Here is an 8,688-nt window from a genome sequence, read left to right as displayed (position 1 = left end):
TAATTAAAATCCATTTTTTTACTCCGACACTGCTAATTCCCATTTTCGAGGACTTGAGTTATAACCCCTTAAACGGCGGTTTGAGGATCAATAAAATTTTACGACGACTTATTAAAGGCGCCTACTTGAGACACGAACTTCATCCCCTACTAATTACCAAGAAACCAAAATAGTGCGCTGAATAGTTTTCCATTACCTCTCGTGCTTTACGATGACATCGGGCCGGGACGCCTTAAAAGGGCCTCATTAAAATTAGCCCAAATACCTGAAAGGGTCGTTAACTTTTATTGTTATTACCGTCCTGGACAGGTTGGTTTATGCGGTCTAATTGACGGTTGCGACTCGGAATGGTCGTGGGTGTGCAGCCACCCTTCGCCCGCTTTTTTAATCTCCGCTGATGGACATTAGCAAAGAATAACAATTATTTAAAGTGTTTCGATTCTTCGGGGGGATGCATTTTAAATTCTTTGTCTCAGTAAAAGAAAGGGTTGGAATTGAATGAACTGTAAATTGAGTGCGGAACGATTTAGTGCATTTTCGGTAGTCGCGCTACAATCGGGATTAAATGGATCATTGTGCGAAAAAAAACATCGAACGCTCTAACGCCCGAATTTTGCGAAGTGAACGAGTTGCAAGAATTTGCTGATTAGAAGGGGACGGTCTTGGATTATTTTTCAATGGCTGGGGATTAGCCGCCGACAGACTTGGAGCAATGGATAAACACCAAATCCAGACAGAAAAATTACAATTTTTTTAAATAAACTTTCACTAGCTTGACGTGTATTGGGGGTTGCATAAAAAAATTTAAAGAGGTGCCTTTTTACTAAATACGCAACAATTTAAGTGTTCATGTACTAAATAAAAATCTGGCATAAAAAAAGGCAAAAATGAAACAAATAAAGTTATTTTTGTTTTCTGTGTTATTTATTCGTGTTGTTTAAGAGTCTTCCCCAAGTCATTATTGCGCACAATAAGCTGGGCAATAACAGTTTTGAATTACCATATAAGAGGGCAACGCACTATTTTCCGGCGCCTGGAATCCATATTTCGTTGCAATAAATCGTCGCTCCAACAGCAGCAATCTAGTTAAAACATAAGAATGACCAGGAGACAACCCATAACTGCGGATAATCTCGATGACCATCAATAACTTTTCTCGATTTTATCTTCGCAGGGGTCAGTCTTATCTCGAGTCCGTCGCATCTATCGTCTTTATCTGCTCGAAGGCCACTTTAATACGGTCAGTTTAATATCGAGTGGCTCCCACGCGGAGTTTTTATCGATTCCTGCGAGAGCAAAAAACCGTCCGTCCCCAATTTGGGTAATTGCGTTAACATTTGTCGGCTGAGAAACTGCATATGTACATAATCCGGAAAGACCTATTAGCAATTGAAATGTGTAAAATAGGTCTAATCTGTGAATCGAACATCCTCGTATCGATGTTAGGGCCAGCGTCGCCTGGCAACCGACGACCAAAGCCCGAAGAGAATTCCTAATTTTATTGCGGCCATCGGCTTCTAATTATCCGAGGCGATTTTTCACAGACAGAATTTGGCAAAATCGAGCAAAAATGTTGCGGTGGAATGGAAAAAAGACACGACTGTATTAAAATTCAGTCTGCGTCCCTTCTCACAAAGCCGGAATCAACTTACAAATCCAGTGGGGATGGACAGCTGGCGATGATGTAAAAAGATCCTCGTAGCCAAATTGTAAATTCACTTCCCTTGTCCGGTAAAAAGCACTCGATTCGTCTGAATTTTAAACTTTCGAGAAGTGACGATAAGCTCGACGGGGACGCGGTCAAATTTTGGCCAGAGGGATTAACATGGCAGACGACACAGCCGGTCATTACACCCACTGCACAAAAATAACCCTCTTTACAATAATTATCGTCCATTATTTGGTCTTGAAAACTCACTCAGACTGTTAGCGAACTAAAATTGAGTTTGGAAAACGAAGAAGTTTAATTAAGCATCATTTTAGACCACGGTATACAGGGTGTCGCACCTAAAACTTCCGAGCCGGATATCTCACTTATTTGTCGACAGATTTTTATGAAATTTAAAATGTAAATACTTTAGAGGGTAAAGATTAAAACCCCATTAATGCAACAACTCAAGTCTTTTTATGTGTCTTTTTAAAATGTTAAATTATTTAAAAATTTATCGTCAATAAAAAATGCTGTAAGAAAAAACTCATTCATGAAAAACGTATATTTCGCATGAAAAAAAATATGGGTACAAATGCAAAAGCATAGAGAAACAAATGCGCACTACCACTGAATTTTGGTCACCCCTACTCGCACAAACGTGTAACCCAAGTGACATTTCTTAACTTTACAATGTTAAAAACAATATTTTTGAGTTATTTATTGTACTGGATGCTTTAATTTTTTCAAAAAAAGACTGCACAACAATCGAAAAATTCTGGTCACTTGAACGTTCAGAAGTTTGGAAATATTTCGTACACTGCTGGTTGGGTTCTCTTCAAAAGCGTGAATTACAGCTATAACTATTTTTTTTATTTCCAGTCACGTGTTTTGTCTTGTGTCTTCAAATTATTGCTGATTTTTTTTTATTCTATTTATTGAATAATATTTCACAAAAAGTTCACATAAGCAAAAATTGTTTTTTTTTTCAACAATACAGAAATTTCTGCCACCGTTTTTTGTTTTTAACGTAATTTTACTAAATAATACAATTTTACTTTTCTAACAGCGCATACACTTTTGACAGTTTTTTCAGTGGTGCACAAAATGCTACTTAGCAATGCTTCATCAACTGTTTCAGGGTGACTGCTTCAATATTTTCAAAATTTGAATTAAATTTTTAGCAACAAAAGCTATTTTTTTTCCTTACATCAGCCAAGCGATTTAATAATTTTTTTGTGTGGCCATCTATTTTTCTGGTTTTAATGATCCAATGGTAACTTGACTTAATTTTAAGTAAAAAAAATGTGTTTTAAAATTATATTTTTTAACTTCAGGTCATATTTTGCTTCTAATTTAAAGACCACCTTTTAAAATATCTGCAAACTGAATTTTATAACCATCCTTTAACAAATAACTGAATTATACAAGGTGACCCAGAGGTGTGTAATCGGTTTATAACTGTTTTGCTATTTAAAATATTGTCATGCCGTTTTCGTTATACGACAAATCGACTTAAAGTACACAAACTAAAAATATTTTTGTTATACACAGGGTGTTTTATACAGAGTGGTGAACCAAAGTTATATGTTTTTAAATGGAACGATCTATATATTTTTGCATACTTAGAATCTACACAAAAAATAATGTAACTTTGTATAAATTATTATGAGTTAAATTTTTTCGTTTCGGAATCGTTTAACTTTTTGCTATAAAAAAAATTGAAAAATCACTACAAAGTCGCCAATGAATATTTTCCGACAAATTTGTCACAGTTATATGTTTTTAAATGAAACGACCTATATATTTTTGCATATTTAAAATCCACACAAAAAATAATGTACTTTGTATAAATTATTATAAGTCTAATTTTTTTCGTTTCAAAATCGTTTAACTTTTTGTAATAAAAAAAAATTTGAAAAATCACTACAAAGTCGCCAATGAATATTTTCCGACAAATTTGCCACAGTTATATGTTTTTAAATGAAACGACCTATATATTTTTGCATAATTAGATTCTATACAAAAAATAATGTAACTTTGTATAAATTATTATAGGTCTAATTTTTTTGTTTCGGAATTGTTCAATTTATTGTTATAAAATAATTTTGAAAAATTACTACAAAGTCGCCAATGAATATTTTCCGACAAATTTGTCACAGTTATATGTTTTTAAATAAAACGACCTATATATTTTTGCATATTTAAAATCCACACAAAAAATAATGTACTTTGTATAAATTATTATAAGTCTAATTTTTTTCGTTTCAAAATCGTTTAACTTTTTGTAATAAAAAAAAATTTGAAAAATCACTACAAAGTCGCCAATGAATATTTTCCGACAAATTTGCCACAGTTATATGTTTTTAAATGAAACGACCTATATATTTTTGCATAATTAGATTCTACACAAAAAATAATGTAACTTTGTATAAATTATTATAGGTCTAATTTTTTTGTTTCGGAATTGTTCAATTTATTGTTATAAAATAATTTTGAAAAATTACTACAAAGTCGCCAATGAATATTTTCCGACAAATTTGCCACAGAAAAGCTTCAAATATATTCATAGGCAACTTCATAGTATTTTTTCAAAAATTAGTCTTTTTTATGTTATTATTTTTTGCGTAAAATCTAATTCTGCAAAAATATATAAGGTGTTCTATTTAAAAAAATAGACCGATTATGCACCCCTGCGTCACACTATATTTTTAACTCGAAAGTGTTAGGTGAAACATGCTGTATTTTTTGTAAAATAAAAAAGTGAGTCTTTATGTGCATTTGAAAAATTAGTTTGAATGAAAGTTTTAATTTGTTGGGTATGTGAGTGCAGGTAGTGGCAAATAGAGCACTTGGAGCAAATATCGCGACGATGGTCTCGAGTTGTAGCGTTCGCCATACCAGTAAAATAACAAAGTCTGGCAATGTTGTTAATGGAATGTTAATTATGATGCCAGTGACACATTGTACGGAATTCCAGCACTTGCGCGCACGATATGATCGGTTCGCCCCTGAAAACCAGCCACAATCCCCCAAAACGCCCCTAAATATTGGAGATGAGTTCATATTTGTTGCATACCTTCATGCATCCGGCGACAAATATGCATCATTGGCATTGCTCGAACTATTACTAAATTTCAAAACCATCAAAAATATTGCCCAACCGACGAGATGAAACAAGGAAACAACCAACCGGAAACGGGTGCCTAAGTTTGTTTAATTGACGTCAAAAGCGCCCTCTGCGGAGCAATAACCTGCGTCTTAATTACCCTCTAATGAACACCTCATTCCGCGCCCGCTTTCTTACTCTTTATTGCCCCAAGCACACAACTAACTTATGTCTATTGATTTATATTGTTATTGTTATGAGGCCGGAGGGTTGTTACAACCCCTTGGCGCTTTTAAAAACAAACAATTCAACTGCAACTATTTATTTCATAAACTGTAAAAATTTGACAAAAATTTAGGAACCGCCACGGTTACCGCTTGGCAGCGGCACTGGAGGGAAGAAAGGTGGGAAGAAAATCAGTTCTTCAGCAGTGCCGTTCAGATTTACTGGACCACCACTCGCTGTAATTAATTTAATTGTGATCAGTTACTCATTTTTACAAGTACTTACATTGCGCTGCAATTTCTAAAATGAACATGACGGCCACCACTAACACGATAACAAACTTGCTGTTGAACATTTTATTTTTGTGGCTTGACTTCTGTAAAGTTGTTTTGAATGAACTGATGATGGCCAGGTGCAATTGTTTGTATTTATAGTAAAAGCGTTATTAATGAGAACAATAAATTTTAGATTTTTTTCACCACTAACATGCATTTTGTACTGAAAAGAGTTCACAAAACACATAAATGTTTGTTCCTTATCGTGTTGTGGCTCTTGATGTTGCTTGCCGTTTGTAAATTTTCAATTTTATTACATGTCTGAAGAGATAAGAAAATAGAACACAGGAAAAGCCACAATTCAGCTTAGAAAAATAACTACAGTTGACAAAATTTCTCATTTTATTGAAAATAGATAGATAAATGGACATTTTTGAGTGATATTTTTTTGCTTATTTTTGGGTTTACGGACGTTTTCGGCACATAATTTCGCTTAGCTGGGTTTGAAACAAATAAAAATGATACAAACGCTGAAAATTTTATTTAAGTAATTATCACATAACATGCATTATAACTTTATTAATAATATTTTTAATAAAAAAAAATAATAATAATAATAAAAAAGCGTTTTAAAATAGCGAAAACACGTTGCTATCGGAATCGTGTTTTAAAATAGTTTTTATAATCTATTTGCTGTTTCAAAATTATAAAAACTTCAATATAACATTTTTCCTCAAAATTAGGTGTTATAAATTATTTATGCATAACAGCTAATTTATACTTTCAATGGGAGATCTAATCATTAATAACTATTTTACATTTTTATTAATTTTATTTAAAAAATAATTTGGTAAAATGTGACGTTGGCGTTTTTATAGTTTTGAAACAGCTAATAGAAATCAGATATTACAAAAAGGCTTAAAATGTTACCAAAAAACTGTATTATCCAATGTTCAGCAAAATAAAATTTTCTCTGTCTACTACCACAATTTCTGTTTTTTTTTAGATCGAAATTGTTAAAAAATATTTTTTTTATTTAAATTTTTATTTTAATTGAAATTAGAATGTTTGTCGTTTTTTTTGTATATTTTTAGTTTCGGTTCAACAATTTTACGAAAAATTACACAAATTAAAAAAAACACCTCCTTTGTTTGTTTCTTTATTTAGCAATAAAATTCATAAACTACAACTGACAGCACACACAACTTTAAAACTTTACGATACTGATTAAAAAATACGAGCATATATATTCTGCTGGCCTACAATAACCCTCATAGTCACCTAGGAGTAATATTTAGTTTTCTGAACATTCTTGGTATTTTAAGTAAGTGTAGTATTTAATAAACATATTTTTTGGTTCACAATTTCTCATAGGTTCACTTCAATTACGGGTGGAAAAGGTGGAACAATCGGTAGGACAATTAAGTTTGTAAGAGTTCCATTTGTGATGTTTAAAGATGTATTTGCTGATTCTACAAAAATTAAAAAGTTTAAAATTCAAAAAATATTTTTTGTCTAACTTACGCCCCAAAATGTGTACAAACAAGTACAGCAGGAATAGAACAATTCCTATTTTAAACATGACTGTTTATTAAGACGTTACCAAAATTATACTAAATAACGTACAGTTGCGTCCACAGTTTTATCAGAATTTGGGCCCAATAAATTTTTATGGAAAGCTCATTCTTTATTGCAAATACGTATAAATAATTTTTATCAGAAAGTGGTAATTTTACGTCGTTTGCAGCAATTAATTAGAAATAACACACATGTATTACTTTAAATAATTTTTTATTCAAATTGATTTTTTAAGAACTAACAGTCGGAAAAAGCACCGGACCTCTGTCATCTCGGTGATCCACATATTCATCATCTGGTAGAAGTGCTACAATTTAATTAATAAATTGAACAATGAGTAAAAATTATATTTAATTACCTCGACCAGAAACCTGCACTAACAGCAGAAAGCACAAAATTAGTAACACACCAAAGTCACCCAAATCCATTTTTGAGCCAAAAATCTGGGATTTAGATCTGGCTTACATTTTTTCGTGTTTTTATACTTTTCTAGCGGGTTTATCTTTATTGTAATAATTGTGCAATAAAGCAATAAGTCTGGAAAACATGTTTGGTTTGGTTTGATAATAAATAAGACTCTCGCCGCCCCCGTTGCGCTTTATCGCACGTGTGTCCATTTTTTCGCATATGAAAGTGTCTGGGGGCGGCACGTATTTATATTTCGGTTCGTCGGGGGCGGCCTGCTGAGAACATCTGTCGCTAGTCGGAGCAGCTGTCGTCGACACCGCGTTAAGGCGTTGCGCCCCGCCGCCACCACCGCCGCCTCGGATCACGACACCGCCAACGCCACCCCTTCATGGCCACCTCAGACCCAGATATGAACCCGAGCAGCCGCGATACCACTCCACAGACTCACCCGGAAATTGGGTCAATAAACTGAGAAAGTGAACGGAAATTTAAGGCTCTAGCCGAAAAATGCTAGTTTTTGGGATCTTGTGACCCATTTATCGCGTTGAAAAGTTCTGTCGATTAAATTAGAAGGGAGTAACGGTGCGGCAAACTGTTAATTAAATCAACGACTAATTGCAGCCTCGCACTGACAGTAGAACGGACTAAGGCAAAGGAAGAGCAACTTGTCAGTAATTATTAATTAACAGCACGAGCTTTCAGGCAGCTTTCTAAGCTTTTACCGGCTTCTCCAAGCTTTACGTCTCGTACAGCGGAATATGTTTATATGAGCCGCCGGCCAAATTCGCCCTTACGGCCCCCGCGCTTGGGCCGGGCCGGGTTTGCGCCTCGTGCGGAATGGGGGTTATATTTCAAAGCCTCTTGCAATATACTATAAAGATTTCGAACAATTTCTCATTAAGGCGCAATGAGCTACTGATTGTCATTTATTTGCTACGCAATTGTGAGCCTCTTGTCTGTTACTAACGCCTCTACTCAAATAAATGACGATAATTATTTCGTTTCTTTGACAAGTTGCAAGGCGGAGGGCTCGCCACAGATCCACTATCATATGGTGTATTGTGACACAAAAGAAATTTTAGACCGATGCTGTCGATGCGAATTGTATCAGGAACGTGATTATCTCACGATTTGGCCAATCGAAAGTGTCCACAGGACCGGCCACGTGACCCTGTTACGCTACTTCCGGTCAATCGGAACGATTGTCACACGTTTCCGACACTTTTAATTGTGACATTGTTCCCAAAAACACAAAGCGTAAAACGAACACGCGCACGGAACGCATCTACCATTTTTACCTTTTTTCCAAAAAATAAGAAAAATTAAAGTATTGCAAAAATAAAGTCACTTTCTCAATATTTTTTAATTTTTTATTATCAAATTAATGTTTTACAGGAATTAATGAGAAAACCATATCCGTATTTAAATTAATTTTGAAAATTCGT

At 34.1% G+C, this 8,688-nt stretch overlaps 2 long non-coding RNA genes across 2 annotated transcripts; both read right to left on the bottom strand.

Moving 5' to 3' along the window:
- Positions 1-5,063: 5,063 nt before the first annotated feature.
- On the bottom strand, positions 5,064-5,502 carry LOC135266575 (uncharacterized). Its single transcript, XR_010334699.1, has 2 exons — positions 5,268-5,502; positions 5,064-5,218 (listed from the first exon to the last, which is right to left on the bottom strand). It is a non-coding gene; the product is annotated as an uncharacterized LOC135266575 (long non-coding RNA).
- An 898-nt stretch (positions 5,503-6,400) lies between these two features.
- LOC103314007 (uncharacterized) lies at positions 6,401-7,328 on the bottom strand. Its single transcript, XR_511603.3, has 3 exons — positions 7,194-7,328; positions 6,782-7,142; positions 6,401-6,729 (listed from the first exon to the last, which is right to left on the bottom strand). It is a non-coding gene; the product is annotated as an uncharacterized LOC103314007 (long non-coding RNA).
- Positions 7,329-8,688: the final 1,360 nt, after the last annotated feature.

Source organism: Tribolium castaneum, chromosome 6, assembly GCF_031307605.1.
Source record: "Tribolium castaneum strain GA2 chromosome 6, icTriCast1.1, whole genome shotgun sequence".
Lineage (NCBI taxonomy): Eukaryota > Metazoa > Arthropoda > Insecta > Coleoptera > Tenebrionidae > Tribolium > Tribolium castaneum.
Note: the sequence above shows the minus strand (reverse complement) of the source record. Positions and strands in the feature narration are given on the sequence as shown.